We start from the raw sequence: 19,442 nt of genomic DNA on the forward strand, positions 1-19,442 counted from the left end.
GAGAAGATATCAAGCAAAAATACTTAGGAGATGACATGTTACTGTTAGTGGGACTCGTGGATGATAGAGCTATACAATTGGTAAAGGAAGAAACAGACAAGGGATCATCCCTGTTCCATTCACTAGAAAAGTGGAACCCACAAATGCAAATCGGGAATAGACTAGTTTGGGCGTTGTGCTAGGGAATCACTCCACCAGCATGGGATGTAGAATATATTAAGCAAATCATGTCGACAGCAAGAGAAGTGGTGACCGTAGATGATGATGTCGACGAATTTTAGAGAATGGATAGGGTGCGGGTGCTAATTAAGGCATCATGGCAACCCTTAATCCAACACGCTATCTCAGCATCGATCAATGAGGAGGAACACTGATAACGACGTCAAATCACTCCAAAAACAAATATAACTCAGAAATTCTACAACATAGGATTAACCAAGGTCAACTTAGAGATATGATTCAATTTATTCCTACATTCATTCACTTATAAACAACAAGGGGGGATTTCATCAAACAGTTTATAAGTAAGTATAAAGGAATGTGAAAATATAAAAACAGAGATGAAAAATAGAGCATAACAAAAACATAATAGAATTCAAGTTTAATAGCATCAATCCAATTCACCAAACCAATCCAAACCGAATTATCACAGTTACTACGAATGATATTCAATATGAAAATTCAATCGAGGCAATCCCTAAATTGTTTGAGATCGCAAATTAGGTTGGAAAATCATCCACACAATTTGTGATTAAATTTTGAAATTAGGAAATGAATCCATAACCCAATCCATTTTCAATCCTAAGCATAATCATAATCATGAAAATTGAAAATAGGATTGGAGATAAAGATGAAAATTCACAAAGATTAGAAATACTAAACCAGAACTCAAATTCAGCCTTGCTTGAAGTGGATCCTTGGATTGATGAAGTTTTTAGCCTTCCATGATCATCACCAATGGAAAAGCCACGAAATTGTGTGCAAGAAATGGAAGACAGAAGTGAAAAGAGGAAGAAGAATGAAGAATAGTTGAGAGAAAAAGAAAGAGAAGAGTTTGATCCTAAAACTTGCACAACAAGTAACTAATTATGTTTTTACAAAATGAAGTAACTAACTAGCTAACTTCCACTAATATATAGAGTGATTACTCATAAGGAAGTGATGGGCCTTGATTAGGCCTATCTAATCTACCTAATTAAACTAATTACACAAAATAAAGCCCAACAAGCAGCCCAATTATTCAAGTGCAGAGGTTCTAACTTCCAAGCTTAATTTGACCCTCGAAATGGCAGAATTGGCCAAAGCATTTTTTTGACAAAGTTGAAAATCTTTTTCTCAACTTTCCAGAGACTACTCACACATTTCATTGGAATTTTTTTGGTGTTCTCTAGGCTCTGCACAAGGCAAATAGATCAGGTAAGCACATAATCTGAAAATTAGCTACAATTCTCAATTAAGCTCAATCATTTTCCTAGGACCAAAACTGAGTTAAGGTGAGAAGATAAGGGTCAAAGAGATTTCAATTGAGCTAAGAAGAATAGAAAAATATTAAACTACGCATGCTCAATCAAACACATAGTGTACATGGTCGAAGAAATTTGCTATAACCATGGCAGATACAAATGGTGGACAGGAAGCTCGATAAGAGTGTCAGTTGAACTAAGCTTCAACGAGAGTAAAGTCAAGATCTAATGGTCGGACGACAAAGTCATATCGGGAAGTGAACTAGTGCCAACGCTTAGAGTATTGTTGGCTAATGGCAATAAGCAGGTGATGGGTGAGGACACAAGACAACAGATTGGCAGACAAAACTCTCGGCATGGACCATTGGGTAATGACCTTCGGTTACTGACGAGAAGTCAGAGCCAAGTCGCATCGGAAGTTAGAAGCAGACCCACTATAACAGATAAAAGCAAAATTGAAGAGGTCACAAAGGGACAAAGAGAGGCTGATGGAGCGGAAGTGGGAGTCAATCGAAGCTTCACCCAACAAAGAAGGTTTGGGGAAAAGAACATGAAACGGGTGACAATGACTAGTATATCGAACGAGAAATAAAACATAAATTGAGAAAATCGGAAGCAAGCAGATGCAGTGGATGGGGTTCAGAACAACAACGAAAGTGGAAAAGAAATGGACCTACTGATGTCACAATTTTGAAATAATGTGAATGTCGACATGATAAAGAGGGGGACAAGCCCTTAATGGGCCTTACTAAAAACACCAACACTGGAATAAAACAAGAGGCTGATGGCAATATGGCAGGAAAAGCAAATGGGCCAGCAAGCACGATGAAAGCTTATTCCAAAGTTCATTCCAGAACTAGAGGGTGCGGAAAGCAAATAGGTCACATCAAAGTAGATGGGCCAATTGATGAGATATCAACAAAATCAAATAGAAATGACCAAAAGGTGGTCATAAGCACATCAAATACTTGTGATAAATACTCACCAGTAACAAGAGGCAATGGTCTAAAGGAAGTGGCAGAATGGGAAGAACAGGATAAGCGACAGTATGCACCATGTGCTCTACCAGATATCAAACGTAATGAAACATGTAATCAAAGAAAAAGTAACATCATATTAGGCCATGGCTCAAGATCTGGGAGTAACATGCGGGAAAGAGGAGGAATCATTGATTATTATGATTCTTAATCTAGAGAAAAGGGAAAAGATCGAGGCTGATAGGCTGGGAAATAGGATAGATTTTTAGTTATAATATAGCAAGGCTGGGGAGGGGGGTAAAGTGGGTTGCAATTAGAAAAATGGTAAAGAAGGATAGAATTGATATGTTGCGCCTACAGGAGACCAAGGTGGAGAAAATGGAAAAATTTGTCTATCAGGCACTGTAGGGTGATTTGGAGGTATGTTGGGAGTTGCATCCAGCATGTAATAGGGTAGGGGGGCTACTTTGCTTATGGAGTGAACAATCCTTTAGAATGGAAAGGAGGATAAGTGATCATGGCTTTATTTACTTAGAAGGCATGTGGGTTCCTGATGGGCAAAAGATGTCCATAGTCAGCATATATTCACTATGCAATATGGCTTAGAAGAGGAATTTGTTGGAGCAAATCAGGCAGTTGAGAAATTCAAGTTTAAGAGGGTTATGGTGTATACTTGGTGATTTTAATAGTGTAAAAATCCCAGTCGAAAGAGTAAGGATTTGTCAAAGGGGGTGAATGACAGTAATGTGGTGGAATTCAGTGAATGGATTGTTGATCTTGATGTTGATGATGCGCCTTGTGTGGGCAGAAAATTCACGTGGTACAAGCCAAATGGGACAACAAAAAGTAGGTTGGATAGGGTCCTTGTTTCTGCGGAATGGTTTGAAAATTGGAAAGGCTATACCTAGTTTATACTGGAGAGGAATTTTTCAAACCATTGTCCAATTTTGCTAAAATCTAAAAACATTGATTGGGGATCACAACCCTTCAGGTTCTGAATTGTTGGTTCATAGATAAATCATTCAAAAAGGTTGTCCAAGAATGTTGGGCATCAAATCACATAAGGGGTTGGGGTGGATTTGTGCTTAAAGAAAAACTAAAGGCAGTCAAGGCAAGGTTGAAAGTTTGGAATAAGGAACAATTTGGCGATACACAGAAGAAGATACAATGTATTGAGAGAGAGCAAAAAAAGCTACAAACTGAAGGTGATGAAAGAAAACTATCAAATGATGAGTTGCTGACTTGGAAAAAATTGCAGGAGGAGCTATGGATAGCTGCTCAATCACATGAATCATTACTAAGGCAAAAGGCTAGGTCAAGGTGGATCAAAGAGAGGAATTGCAGCTCTAGTTTATTCAATAGGGTTGTAAATGAAAACCGCAATTTCAATACCTTGAGAGACATGCTTGTTGATAGTTCTTGGATTGACGAAATTGGAAGGGTGAAAGAAGAGATATGTTCGATCTTCAAAAACATATTTGAGGAGGTAGATTGGGTGAGGCCCAAACTTGATGAGGTTAGATTTCGGGCCATTGGTCATCACAACAATGTTAGATTGACGGAGCGTATCAGTGAAAAGGAAGTAAAGGAAGTTGATGCAATCCTACCCCCCAAGGGTATTGGATAGAAGACTCTAAGAGGATTAGGCTAGAGCTGCTAAAGAAGGCCCTGAGGTTCTCATGAACCTCAGGGTAGATTTCTAAGCCCATGGGCCAAGGTTGGGTCCACTCTTCTTTGTAAATATTAGAATAGGTTTTTCCTTCTTTTGGACCTTGTATTTTGACCACTCTAGTAGTATAGGGTTTTAGCCTTGTATTTCAAGGCATTCTGAGTAGTCTTTGTAGTAGGGACCTTTTTTTTATATTTTCATGTATTTTGGCATGGGGGTGAACTTAGCTATTATAAGGGGTGTGTAGCTAAGCTCTAGTTTCTCATCTCAAGGAGGTGAGCTTAGCTATTAGAGAGGTGTGTGTAGCTAAGCTCTAGCTTCTCTAGGAATCTTCTCAAGGAAGTTTCTCAAGGAAGTTTCTCAAGGAAGCTTCTCAAGGAGGTGAGCTTAGTTATTAGAGGAGTGTGTGTAGTTAAACTCTAGCTTCTCAAGGAAGCTTCTCAAAGAATCTTTTCAAGGAAGTTTCCCAAGAAAGCTTCTCAAGGAAGCTCTCAAGGAAGTTTCTCAAGGAAGCTACCTTGGCTATAAATAGAAGTATGTGTAACACTTGTGGTAACTTTGATGAATGAGAGTCTTGTGAGACAAACTTCAAAGTTCAACTTCTCTCCCTCTTTTCTTCCTTCAATTTCGTGCTCCCCCCTCTCTCTTTCTCTCTCTCTTTCTTTTCCTCCATTGAAGCATCATCTCCAAGCTTTTTATCCAAGGCACTCTCTTGGTGGCGAAGCTCCTTCTTCCATGGCTTATTCCCTAGTGGATGATGTCTCCTCTCTTCTCTTCTCCTTTGTCTTTCGCTGCATCTCGATGGTAGAAAATCACCATTGAAGGACCTCATTGAAGCTCAAAGATCCAGCCTACATAGAAGCCCCACAAGTAAGCTTCCATCAGAAGTTGTGTGGGAATATGGAAGTGACAAGACTCCTAGGCCAGATGGCATTAATTTCAAATTTATTAAAGAATTTTGGGAGGTGATCAAAGCCGATGTGCTTCAATTTATGGAGGAAAGGGACCAATGCTTCATTTCTAGCACTCATTCCTAAGGCGCATGATCCACAAAACCTTAATGATTTTAGGCCTATCTCCTTAATAAGATGCATATACAAAATTGTGGCTAAGGTACTAGCAAGGAGGATGAAGGAGGTGATGCCATTAATTATAGATGAAAGACAAACTGCATTCATAGAGGGTAGACATTTGTTGCACAACACCCTGATTGCCAATGAAGTAATTCATGAAGCAAAAAGGCGAAACAGACCGTGCTTGGTGTTTAAAGTTGATTTCGAAAAGGCCTATGATTCAGTTTCCTAGGATTTCTTATTGTACATGTTGAGGAGGATGGGTTTCTGCGATAGATGGGTCTCTTGGATTAAGGGCTGCCTAAATTCAGCTTCTATCTCCATATTGGTTAATGGAAGCCCTTCGGCCGAATTCATCCCACAAAGAGGGTTAAGTCAAGGAGATCCACTATCTCCTCTCTTATTTAATGTTGTTACGGAGGGACTAAGTGGCTTGATGAGAGAAGCATCGGAGAAAAAGTTGTTTGAAGGCTTCCCGGTTGGTAGGAATGAGGCAGAAATAAGTATCTTACAGTATGCAGATGATACAATCTTCTTTGGGAAAGCCTCTAGGGAGAATGTCAAATCAATCAAGGTCATTCTACGGAGTTTTGAACTTGTGTCAGGGCTCAAAATTAATTTTTCAAAGAGTATCTTTGGGGCAATGGGGATGCCATAGAGGTGGAAGAAGTATGATGCTACATTTCTAAATTGTAGTCTATTAGCCATACCTCTTCTCTACTTGGGTATCCCTATTGGGACAAACCCAAGGCGTACTAAGGTTTGGGATCCCATTATCAAGAAAATGGAGAGAAATTTTTTGAAATGGAAACAAAATTTACTTTTATTTGGGGGAAGGGTGACTCTCATAAAATTAGTTTTAAATTCCATTCCTATTTATCTCTTTTCTTTTTTCAAGGTATCTAATAAAATATTGTACAAGTTGGTGAGGATACAACAGAGGTTTCTGTGGGGTGGAGGATTAGAGCAAAGGAAGATTGCTTGGGTAAAATAAGAGTCAGTGTGCCTATCAAAGGAGAAAGGAGGGTTGGAAATCAGGGACCTAAAGAAGTTTAACTACGCACTCCTTGGAAAATGGCAATGGAATTTATTCCATAACCAAGGGGAGTTGCGGGCTAGGGTGCTAGTTTCAAAATATGGTGAATGGAGGAATTGGGATGAAGAGAGAAGGGGCAACATTGAATCGTCATGGTGGAAAGATATCGAATCTATAGCTCATTCCACTGAAGAAGGGAGTTAGTTTGTTAAAGGGATAACGTGGAATCTTAGGTGTGGAGCAAGGGTGTGATTCTGGGAGGATGGGTGAAAGGATGATGGTGTACCACTTATGTTGAAGTACCCCAAACTGTACTTTATCTCCTACCAGCAACAACAGTCCATTCAACAGATGGGAGGTATCACAAGGGCAAGGTGGGAGTGGAATTTCCAATAGAGGCGACCACTTTTTTATACTGAGTTTGATTTGGCAACCAAGTTCTTGGAAGAAATGGATGATATCATCATCTATCCAGATCGTGTAGACAACTGGACTTGGAAGGAAGATTCAAGTGGTGTATACACTGTGAGGAATGTGTATACAATGCTTATTGGCGACTATATAGACAAAAATCAGGATGGGGCTTTCAATGTGTTGTGGAAAGTAAGGGTCCCAAGCAAAGTTTCCTTTTTTAGTTGGAGATTGTTAAGAGATAGACCGCCAACTACGGAAAACTTGCGTAAGATACATGTGGAAACCAATGATCCAATGTGCCCATTCTGCAAAAGTTTCGAAGAAGATGCAACATTTCTATTTTTTAGCTGCAAAAAAATTATGCCACTATGGTGGGAAGCTTTGTCTTGGACAAACACATCAAAAGCATTTTCCCAATGTCCAAGACAGCATTTCCTTCATCATGCGCTTGGAAAGACATTTGGTGTTTGGTTCCAATGATGGCAGTGCTGGAGGATATCCTTAACCTGGAATATTAGGTAGCATCGAAATGTGATTGTTTTCTCAAATGGAAGATTTGATGCCAATAAGATGATGGAGGAGGCGATTTTCTTGTGCTAGACATGGCTAAAAAGTTTGGATAAGGGCTTTGATCTACCTTTCCATCAATGGTCTAGTAACCTTAGAGAGACATTTTGTAATCAGGGAGGGATGAATATATAAGTAAAGGGTAATACTGGGCCAAAATATTGTCATATTTCTGGTTTCCTAATTCATGTTATACAAATTTTTGTAATTAGCTTGTATTAGGGCACCGCATTTCCTTATTTTGGCCTTCACTTGTATACTTACCAATACATCTTGTATTGCTTTAAATATAATATATTATTAGTTTTATCGATTCAAAAAACAAAATCACAACCTAAGTCAAGATAGTGCAATATCCTCGACAGTATTTTTTAATTTGGGTATAAAGAAAGAGTGTTAATTGTTATATTTGAAAAGAGATGTTCTATACTTGAGAAAATGTGGATAAAAAATAGTGTTTATTTATAAGTTAATATTTATAGAAATCTCATGCTTTAAAAAAATTTATTCTCTTTTATCAAACATGAAAAACTTTTATTTCCACAATTATGTTTTGATGTTAAAATATTTTCTATATCAATCGATATCTTAATGACAAAAAAAAATTAAATTATTTTAAGTTTAAATAATTTTTTAGTCTACTATTTCATCATTTCATACCTCATTTTTATCTTTTAAAGAGTAATACCTATTTTGGTACTTCAAATGGGCTACCAATCCAATTTATTAATTTTGTCATACATGAGTAATATAATTTACCAATTAAAGACCAAAGTTAACTTGACTGTTGAGGTTGTATTTCATATTCTGCACTATGAAAATTCAATCTTGTTGTTCATATAAATTGTCGTACATCAAAAAATTGTTTAATATATTTGCATGGGTTAATTCTATGCATAGAATTGTTCAAGTTTGATGATTGAGGAGAATAATTTGCATTTACGAAAGACATTGACACAATTAGACATATGACTAATATTTGTGATAAGGTAGAGGGGTAAAATGTCTTAATAGTAGTTTATTTCACTAACTAGAATGTTGTCTGGAACCTATTTTGGATCATTTGACTGAAATACTTTTTTACATTGACACTAAGGAAATAAAAAGAGTTACCATTAGACAATATGGATAATGGTGTTTTACTAACTTCTATTGTGTGCATAGTATGCATGTTCAAACATGATATGGATTTGTTTGCATGAAATTAAAATGAAAAAAAAAAGTTATATATCGTTACCAACTGATGAAGTTGAAATTGCACCTACATGTTGGTCAGGTAAAGTAAACTCCATTGATATAGTTCTTTAGTATTTTATATATAATTTCTATCTTTGCGGAAAAAAAATTCTTCTCGTATATTAAGCATTAATATTCTTACTTTCTTTTAAAAAATCATATTTATATTTTTTTTATCTTTAGTAAAAAAGTTACTCCTCTTATATTAAGTATAAATTTTGTTACTTGCTTTAAAAAAATAATCTTTAGGATAGTATTTGAGTTTAACGGAAATAATTCCCGATCAGACTTTGTTTACCCCCCGGTTGAACTCCAAATTAGTCAAGGTCCATTTTTCCTAGTGAATTGGATGATTAAGACCAGGAAAAAAACATCCTAATATTTTATATTTGAATATATAATTTTTATCTTTAGTTGAAATTTCTCTCCCCGTAAATTAAGTATAAATTTTCTTACTTGCTTTAAAAACAAGTATAATTTTCTTAATATTTTATATGTTATTTCTATCTTTAAAAAAATGTTCATCTCCACAAATTAAGTATAAATTTTGTTACTTATCCTAAAAATATCATTTTCATATTTTTTTTACATGATTTACTGGGAGTAAAAGAGGAAAGAAAAACCCCACCTCATAATTTTACATATAAATTTTAGACATTAATTTTACTTATACTTGGTGTTTTAAATAAATAAAATATTCAATAAATCAGTTAAGTGAAAAAATAATAAGCAAGAAATAAACCAAAAAAACATGTACATTAATCCCATTAGTTATATTTTATTCATATTTTTCATACAAAATAGTTTATGTGTATTCTCCATATTTAGTAAAACAAAGTATTCAAAAAATTAGTTAAGTATAAAAGGAAAGAAAGAAATACATTACAAATATTATAAAAATGAATTAAAATATATTCTTTTATCATAACAATTTATATGCTCATTTGATTTCAAGTAAATTGGTCATACTGGTGAATTGAGTGAAAGTTTTTTCTACTTGTTTTCATAACACAAATTATTCATCCATGTGTTTTATATTTTGCATATATTATATATTTAATAAATTTTACATCAAATTATTCAAGTATTTTTTTTAAGAATTTACATATATGAGTAAGAAGATAATAAATAAGAAATACATAATTTACCTATAAATTAATTTTAGATATTAATTTTACTTTTACTTTCTATGTTAAATAAAATAAGATATTCAATATATTAGTTAAGTGAAAATAAAATAAGCAAGAAAGTAAAAAAATTATTTACACAATTCTCATTTATTATATTTTATCCATATTCTCTATATTAAATAACACAAAATATTCAACAAATTAGTTAAGTTAAAAAAAATGAAAGAAAAAAATTTATATTATAATAATTTTAAAAATGAACAAATATCCCAACACTTTAATATCATAGAAAAATTACAATATGGTATATTTTTTTCTAGAAAATTAAATTTTAAGAGGACATAAAAAAATTACATAACAGAGAAGTTTATTATGTTTGTTTAAAATGATTTAAATTTTAAAAAATTATTATTTTCCTAAACAAATACTGTAATATTTCATAGAGAAGTTAATAATCATAATTTTATTGATTTAAATTTCTTAGTTTTGTAATTAAATATATATTAATAAGGAAAAAAAATTCCTCATAAATTAAATATAGATTTTTTTACTTTCTTTAAAAAAATCATTTTTGTCTTTTGTATTTTATATATGATTTCTATCTTTGGGAAAACAAAGTTTATTCTTGTATATTAAGTAATGATATTCTTAATTGCTTTAAAAAATCATCTTTATATTTTATATTTATTTTTTATCTTTAGTAAAAAAGTTACTCCCTTAAATTAAGTATAAATTTTGTTACTTGCTTAAAAAAATCATCTTTAATCCAAGTTCAACGAAAATAATTTTCAATCAGACTTTATTTATCTCTAGTCGAACTCTAGATTAGTGAGGACTTCTATTTCCTTTGATGAACGGGAGGATTAAAACAAAAAAAAATTATCTTAATATTTTATATTTGAATATATAATTTCTATCTCTAGTTAAAATATTTTTCCCCATAAATTAAGTTTACATTTTATTACTTGCTTTAAAAATGAAATTTATATTTTATATTATATATGTTATTTTTATCTTTAAGAAAAATGTTCATCTCCACATATTAAGTATAGAGTTTGTCTCTTGTCTTAGAATTATTATTTTCATACATTTATTTAATTGACTGGGAGAAGAAGAGGAAAGAAAAATCTCACCCCATAGTTTTACATAAATATTTTAGACATTAATTTTACTTATACTTTGTATCTCAAATAAGATAAAATATTCAATGAATTAGTTAAGTGAAAAGATAATAAGCAAGAAATAAATCAAAAAAAATATTTACTTTCCTTTGATGAACAGGAGGATTAAGACAAAAAAAAAATTATCTTAATATTTTATATTTGAATATATAATTTCTATCTCTAGTTAAAATATTTTTCCCCATAAATTAAGTATAGATTTTATTACTTGCTTTAAAAATGAAATTTATATTTTATATTATATATGTTGTTTTTATCTTTAAGACAAATGTTCATCTCCACATATTAAGTATAGATTTTGTCACTTGTCTTAGAATTATTATTTTCATACATTTATTTAATGGACTGGGAAAGAAGAGGAAAGAAAAATCTCATCCCATAGTTTTACATAAATATTTTAGACATTAATTTTACTTATACTTTGTATCTCAAATAAAATAAAATATTCAATGAATTGGTTAAGTGAAAAGATAATAAGCAAGAAATAAACGGAAAAAAAATATTTACATTAGTCCCATCAATTATATTTTATTCATATTCTTTCGTAAAAAATCAGTTTATCCGTATTTTTCATATCCAGTAAAACAAAGTATTCTAAAGATTAGTTAAGTAAAAAGGAAAAAAAATGCATTACAAATATTACAAAAAAGAATTAAAATATATTCTTTTATAATCATGATTTATATATTTATTTGATTTCAAGTAAATTGTTCATGTTTATGAATTAAGTGTAATTTTTTTCTACTTGCTTTCATCACACAAATTGTTCATCCTTATGTTTTATATTTTACATATATTTTATATTTAATAAATTTACATATGCACAATATAAAAAAAGTTAAAATTTGTCCACGTATTCTTTTTTAAGAATTTACCTATATGAGTAAGAAGATCATAAATAAGAAATACATAATTTGCCTATAAATTGATTTTAGATATTAATTTTACTTTTACTTTCTATGTTAAATAAAATAAGATATTCAATATATTAGTTAAGTGATAAGATAATAAGCAAGAAAAAAAAATATTTACATAATTCTCATTCATTATATTTTATTCATATTCTTTATATTAAATAACACAAAATATTTAACAAATTAGTTAAGCTAAAAAAACAAAGAAAAATCATTTATATTATAATAATTTTTAAAATGAAAAAAGATCCCAACACTTTAATATCATATGTTGATTGTTTTGGTGAATTTGTTTAGGTATTGATTGTGTAATACTTTTGAATGTCACAGCAACTAACATATGTAACAAAAAAAAGTCTAGCTTGGCAATGAACCACGCCAACAGTTAATATAGCAGCATCCACAGTAGAGTCATGCAGTTCCTCTAAAGATGGAGCTTGCCAATAAGATCAGCCACAAGATTTTCCAGCTTTCTTTTCTTCCTTTACCATCGGAGCAAGGTCATACATACAATGCTTTCTTTTCTTCCTTTACCATCCAAGCAAGGTCATACATACCATTCTTTCTTTTCTTCCTTCCAACTTCTTTGTTTGTGTAGGATAAGATAGATAATGTAACGCCTTAAAATTTCGCTAACTGTAAATTGATATTTAAATGTATTTTTCATGTTATTCGAATATGTGATTGACTTAGATGAATTGAGGTATTGTGTGAATTAACCATGTGTGATTTGCTTGATGTGGAGTTTTATTGACTTAAGTCAAAATTATGAGATTTTAAGTTTTACCTCAACCTGTTTAGGTAAAATCGCGATCCCAAATTCGTCAACCATTGGATCACCTTCAAATTTGGACTGTAGGTTCATAACCCACGTCTTCATGTTTTAGCCAATGGGATTTCAAAAATAACAATTTCTCACATCTCGCTTAGCGTGAGAAGTGCGCTAAGTGCAATTCCAACCCGATAGAGAATTGTGCTCAGCGTGAAATGTCGCTCTTGGTGCAATAGAAATTGCACTCGATGTGAATTGTCTCACTCAGTGCAAATCCCAACTCGAGAGGAATTGCGCTCAACGTGAAAAGTCGCGCTTAGCACCAAAAGTGGATTTCCACTTAACGAGACAAGCTTGTTAAGCAAGATCTATAGATTATAAATATGTTCTTCAGCGTAAAAAAATATGATTTTCATGCCTCCCTCTCTCAAAACTCCGTCAAACCACCCTAGAAACTCCTCCTCCACCACGAGCCGCCGTTGCTTGCTACCAAACCATCATATGGAGAGAAACATTTTAATCGGAGCGGAATCCTCGGAATCCATTTCAAGAATTCAGTGGAGAACAAGCTCTCAATCCTTTTTTCGTAGTTTCTTTGAGGTAATCTTGATTTCTATATCTTTCTCCTAGTTAGTTTGAGTTTTTCTTAGTGTCTCTTTTGTTTTGGGCACCATAATAGAATGTTTTTACATTTCCTTTGAAAAACCCTTAAAAATGAAACGTTGTAAAAATTATCTTTTATAAAATTGATATTATTTTTGTGATCTTCACCAAACCCTAGTCACATTTGCGTGTTCAGAATTTCAAAATGACATCTCCTTGTAGTAGAACCCAAAAACCCCTCGGCCCATTTTGTTTTGATAAGGGTAATTGACCCCGAATATTATTATTAACCTTGTTTTTTAAATCTATTCTAAATTCCTTTCGATTTGGTATATAAAATCTTGTGTTTGGACCAACAAACGTGAACGAGAGAGGTCTCTAAGCAACGCAGAGAGGAGCTGACGAAGAGCTCATGATAGGTGAGGAGAGTTTATTATAATTTTATGGCTTTGATACCATAATTGGGATCAGGGAATCCAATTATGGGAATGTATGTATGTCCCTATGTGTGCTGGTTTTCAAAAAAAAATAATGATTTCGACTAATGGGATGTGATGCGTCTATTATTGATAAATGACATTATTGTTTTTATTAGACTTGTGTTGTCTAAAGACATGGGGAATGTGAATCTCAGGCATGAACTATGTATGTATGTATGTGCGGAATATGATTTACTGATGATATTGTTATTGATGATATTAATTTATATGAGGTGACGTTGATGTTTTATGATAATGTTGATAGAAAATAATGTTGTCATTGAAGATGATATTGATAATAATTGATACGAGACAACGTTGGTGTTTATTATAATATTGATATGAGATGTTGTTATTGATGATTATGTTTATAGGAGATGATGTTGTTATTGGTTATAATGTCATTGAGATGAGATGATGTTGATGTTGATGTTGAGAATGACATTGAGATGAAATGTTATAGATATTGAAAATGTCATTGTGATTATGTATGTTGTGTATGTACATAGGAGGTGCAGTGACCATGATGGATATCCCTGGGGAAATAGAGTAGTTAAAGAGTCTTAAGCATCTCTAGAGGGGGGTGACTTAGAATTTTTAATTATACATGGCCAATGCATTGATGGTGCTCATGTTTAATACTTCGTATTGCATAGAAATAGTATAAACTTTGTTAGTAAGTACTTGTACTTTCTCATGAGGGGGAATACTTGTACTTTGAGGCATGTCAATTGGTTTGGAACTTCCTTGAGACTCAGGTTGATCACCATAGGAGGGAGTTGCCTGTGCACGACAAGATGACCTCGACACTTGCTGCCTAGTTTTCCTGAATGACAATGTCACGTGGACACGCTTAGGCTATTTCTTGATGAATGGTATATCACATTGCATTTGAGAGTTGATATCAAATGCAGACATCATACTGAGCATGATTGATTGGAATTGTGGAAGGCTGGTGACTACTCGTTGAGTGTATGTTGGACTAATGGATGTTTGTATATGATTATGATATTTGTTAATGTTTTCTTACTAATCATGGTCATTTGATTATTGTGTTATTTTTTTATAATAAACTTACCCTTACAATTTTTGTATCGTGTGGTTGGTACCTGTGATGATCGCGAACCTTCGTTCATGGGAGCAGATGGACAACAATAGAATACATGAATTGAGATTCTTTTGTGGAGCCGTCAGGCCTATGTGATGATGTTAGGATTATTTTGAAATAGAGTTGTGTTTTCTTAATCAACTCCTTCGTAGTTGGTTTTACAATTCTTTTTGAATTAAAGATGTAAATCACAAATTTAATTATATGTATGAACTAATTAACTTTTCGTTATGTGAATGATATGTACTAAGTTAATATATATATATATATATATATATATATATATATATATATATATATATATATATATATATATATATATATATATATTCATTTAAGTAATTGTGCATTGTTTGGTGAATGTATATCGCACAAAAATTACTCTCATTTTTCATAAGTAAATTAATGGAGTTTTCATTTAAAAATTGAAATTTACAAGATTTGGAGTAATGATATTGTAGTGATGAGACGGGTTGTTACATATAATGCTAGAGTTTGTAGTGTGACTTGGATTTAGTATTGCAACTCTTTACTAGGTTCACTTTTTGGGAAGAAGACTTAACTTTAGGAAGATTTTTCAGAAATTTCGAAACGACAAAACCACATGCCAATAGGCATACATACCATGATATTTTTAATTGTTCATAGCCTTTGTAAGAGCTACACAAACAACTAATATAGCAGCATCCACATCTTCCAATTTTTATTCTATCAATTCTTGCTTCATAACAATTAACACAATGAAGCACAACAATTCAATAATACACTTAGAAACACAACAATTCAAGAAATTGATGTCATTGTCAAATAAACCCAAATCTATCCTTCCACCTACTGCAAACCAATTTCAAGCTTAACATCCAGCCAAACCAAAGGCATTCATTACAAATGCTACCCACCCGTTTCATTTAATTGAAATTGAAAAATGAAGTAGCATCATGTAAATGATATCAATGAAAATATTTTTAGACAAATTCCAGCCACCACTTTCAATTAGATCTTGAATGATAAAGATGTTATCCACCCTTTTCAATTAATTGACAAAAAAAGTAGCATCACGTGAATGAAGCAAAGTATAGTAAAACAATGTATGTCATGAAGCTTTGAAGCCAAAATCATATAAACTATTAGCAAGGTTTTACAAAATAGATTTCAGAAGACAAAAATAAATCAGAGGTAAGGATCTTTAATGGAAAAATATATTATCCCAACCTGACTCTGATACCAATTATTCTTGATTTTTTAGAGTTCTCACAAAGTTCTCTTATGTGAGACAAAGTAACAATAAAAACTTGATAGATGAGAGAGAAGTTATTCCTTTTGTAAAACAAACTTTTTGATAACTTTTTCCACAATTTCCTTTTTAAATTTCTTTTTCTTTAATGCTAATATTACCCTTAATGAAGTGAGAAGAGAGGGAACTAATTTTAATAAAACTAAAATAATCTCCGATGACTTTAATACATTTAAGTCTAACAATTATCACATTAGACATATTTTCATTAAAGTCATTCTATAATTACATGAGCCAATATTATATTAAAATTATCATTCTGGTTCAATTATCATTCTTAGTAGAAATTTCAACACACAATTGAGACTTTAAGAATTCAAGCAACGTTTTCATGCAATAGCAAAGTACATAAAAGTCTATCTTCAATAGCAAAGTACAATAGTAATAAAGCACACAAAGTTTGTCTGCAATAGCAAATTACATTTAAAAAAGAACTATCCCTAAGCAAAGTTTCTTCTAACTTGATAGTTAGAAACATATTCATAGCTAATGTATCTCAAAATTTTGTCCACTCCTCAGTAGCTTGAATAGTTGTAATATCATCTATGACATTATTTTGAACTTCTTCTCTTAATTGATGGACTAACTCTTCATCAACAACAGATAAGAATTCTAAGTCTTGAACTTCTAAAGGCTAATCAGTTTGTTGTTCGTCTCTTATGAAATTGTGTAACACAAAACAAGCATTGATAATTTTTATTTGTGTCTTTATATCAAAAAATGAAGGAGTTCTTAATATACTTCATCTTTTTTTCAAGATCCCAAATGACCTTTTTATTGCATTTCGGGCACTTGCATGACGATGAGACTAATGCAGCATGGATTTGAATAGTTTCCAATGCAGCAACGATGTCTATATTATGATACTGACATACTCATGAAGTGTTATGCTCTAAGTACTAAGCAGTATGAGATAGGAGTTGGGAGTGATATCCATTGATTCTGTTTGCATATGTTTGGTATGCAGTGTCCCAACTATTTCCTTGTAGGTTATGGACTGGATTTCGCTGAACTCTATAGAAATTTACCTTACATTGGTGTCTTGAAGCCTGAACTTTACAAGTGATCTTATATTTCCTAGTGAAACCTGTGACACGTGGTTCTAGAATTTTTTCTGCCACACATTCTTCCAAGAATAGCAGATAGAAACTAGAAGAAAATTAATATCATGGACTTGCTATGCGCTTTCCTTGGCTACCATGAAATAAATTGTTTCAGAGCTTTTACGTTTTCATTTTCACTATTATCTTGTTAAAGTAACGTAACAGTGTGTTACTTGGACCAAGTATTAGACAAGGAAAATGTTTGTCAATACAAGATCAAATCAACAATAGTGTGTTACTTGGACCAAGTATTAGACAGTGTGTTACTTGCCACCCTAAACTAATTCAAGTTCCAATCATTCATTATTCTGAGCATAACCTAGAAACTTAAGAAACCTTCATGCGAAGCAGAATTTTGACACGAGGGTATAATGGTATATTTGCTTGATATATACATATCAGATAATTTAAGTACAAAGAAATGATAGTATAGGCACACTATTGTATGTATTCTTATTTTTTTTAACTATAGCTTATTGGTATATTGCAGTATTGTATATTTTTAATAGATGATGGTAATCAATTTGTTGTCACTCTCATCTGCAGAAGTAACAGATCCGGGAAGTCTTACTCTAGAAATAGTCCAGCAGGTAGGTATCTAACTTAAATGATCCATAGAAAATATCAAAAACTCAAATATTTAAAAAGCCTACAACGTTTTACAAGACTGAAGCTGAAGTAAAGAGATTGGATCAACTAAAAGCAAGCAAGATGAAGGAGCTATTCCAGAAGAAGCAGGAGGAACTGAAATTGATATGCAAGAAATCACATGTGGAGATTCCTTCAAGGGAAGAGATGAAGAATATAATTAACCTCATAAACTCAGGTGAATCTAACTAATGTGTGTGTATTCAATTTCAAAAAATGTAGGTGTTTATTTACTTTAAAGACCAGCCTAGAAATTGACTTACATCTACAACGGGGGAGATTGATCATTCTGATCTCCTCCTGAGCATGGATGAACAGATATCAAGAGCAAAAGAAAAGGCTTCTAGTAGGAAGGCTATCATGGAGAAAGTGGAGAAGTGGATGTTAGCATGTAATGAAGAGCATTGGCTAGAAGAATATAGCAGGGTTAGAATTTTCATTTGAATTAATATTCATAAATAGGTTTAAAGGGTGATTGTATCTATTGTATTGTATGTTTCACTATCCAAGTATGCTATATCAGGATGAGAATTGATACTAGTCAGTAGAGGAGCTCACAAAAACTTGAGACGTGTCGAATGTGCCCGCATAATGGTCAGCAAAATGCCAGGTACACACACATATATGATGAAAACAGATAATTTGGACCAATTGGCTTGGCAGCAAACACACTAAGCTTACAAACAATTCACAAAACCTTCTTCTGCTCCTTAGTCAGAGAACCGTTCGGGAAGAAGGCACGTCAATCCCTATTCACATTTTCAATCCCCCAATAAGACAATTGTGACATAAAATAGCTCAACAAATAATAACTCCCAGTTTAATCAACACAAACCCCTTCATTGACAAAAAACAAACAACAACAAAAAAATTGATTTGCTCCGGTTAAATTACCATATCCAAACGCAAACTTAGGGATTTTATGAACAACCGAATATCTTTCCGTATACTCAAAACATATATAATGGAAGAGGTTGTGCAGGCCCAATTTGAAATCAATCTGCCAAATTTTCATTCAAATTTCAAATTTTAGAATTACACTACCTCATGCTATTTTTCATCGCACTGTCAGGTGTCAGCCTCCATGACTGTCTTCGTTCAACTTTGAAATTTCCTCTCTCAACATTCTTCACTTGGACTAGTAAGAACTAAGAAAGCATTACCTATTGCTTCTTTATTATGCCTGAAAATTTACCTCTTATAAGTCACAGCAAGCATCGCATACGTACTCAGGCTTCTCTTTTGCTTTACTTGGACAGCATAAATATTTTGTCCTGTATCACCTTTGAAAGGCTTTTGTTTAGGTTTATTGGACAGTTTAGATTTTCTTTTATTTATTATTTTTTTAGTCCTAATAGATTTCTTAAAGTGTTAGACCTTTTATTTTTATTTTTTACTTTCACATAAGGCTACAGTAAAATTTGATTTATAGTAAATAAACAAACACTTTTATTTTAGCGTAAATAAAATAATAGTTAACTTTATTATTTTCACAAAATAATTAAATCAAATGAGGTATTTTTTTCATTATCAGTATAAAACGTCATAAATTATAAATTAAAAAATTAAACTTATTTTAAAAAAAGGTAAGTTAAAAAATGTGAAAATGAAATATTTATAAATAAGTTTTTTTTTTTTAAAAAAAAAAGCTATTATCTTTATAAAGTAAAAATTCAAAGAAAAAATCTATGTAGCTAATCTAGACATAAGAGATATAGCAAAGTAATCATTAGCATGCAAAAATGTACCAAATCATAGAAGCCAAATAAGTTGTG

The 19,442-nt window shown here is 32.3% G+C and overlaps 1 long non-coding RNA gene across 1 annotated transcript; it reads right to left on the reverse strand.

Moving 5' to 3' along the window:
• Positions 1–18,239: 18,239 nt before the first annotated feature.
• On the reverse strand, positions 18,240–18,932 carry LOC114406476. Its single transcript, XR_003665436.1, has 2 exons — positions 18,712–18,932; positions 18,240–18,416 (listed from the first exon to the last, which is right to left on the reverse strand). It is a non-coding gene; the product is annotated as an uncharacterized LOC114406476 (long non-coding RNA).
• Between the last annotated feature and the right edge of the window lie 510 nt (positions 18,933–19,442).

Source organism: Glycine soja, chromosome 3 (genome assembly GCF_004193775.1).
Source record: "Glycine soja cultivar W05 chromosome 3, ASM419377v2, whole genome shotgun sequence".
In the NCBI taxonomy this organism is placed as follows: domain Eukaryota; kingdom Viridiplantae; phylum Streptophyta; class Magnoliopsida; order Fabales; family Fabaceae; genus Glycine; species Glycine soja.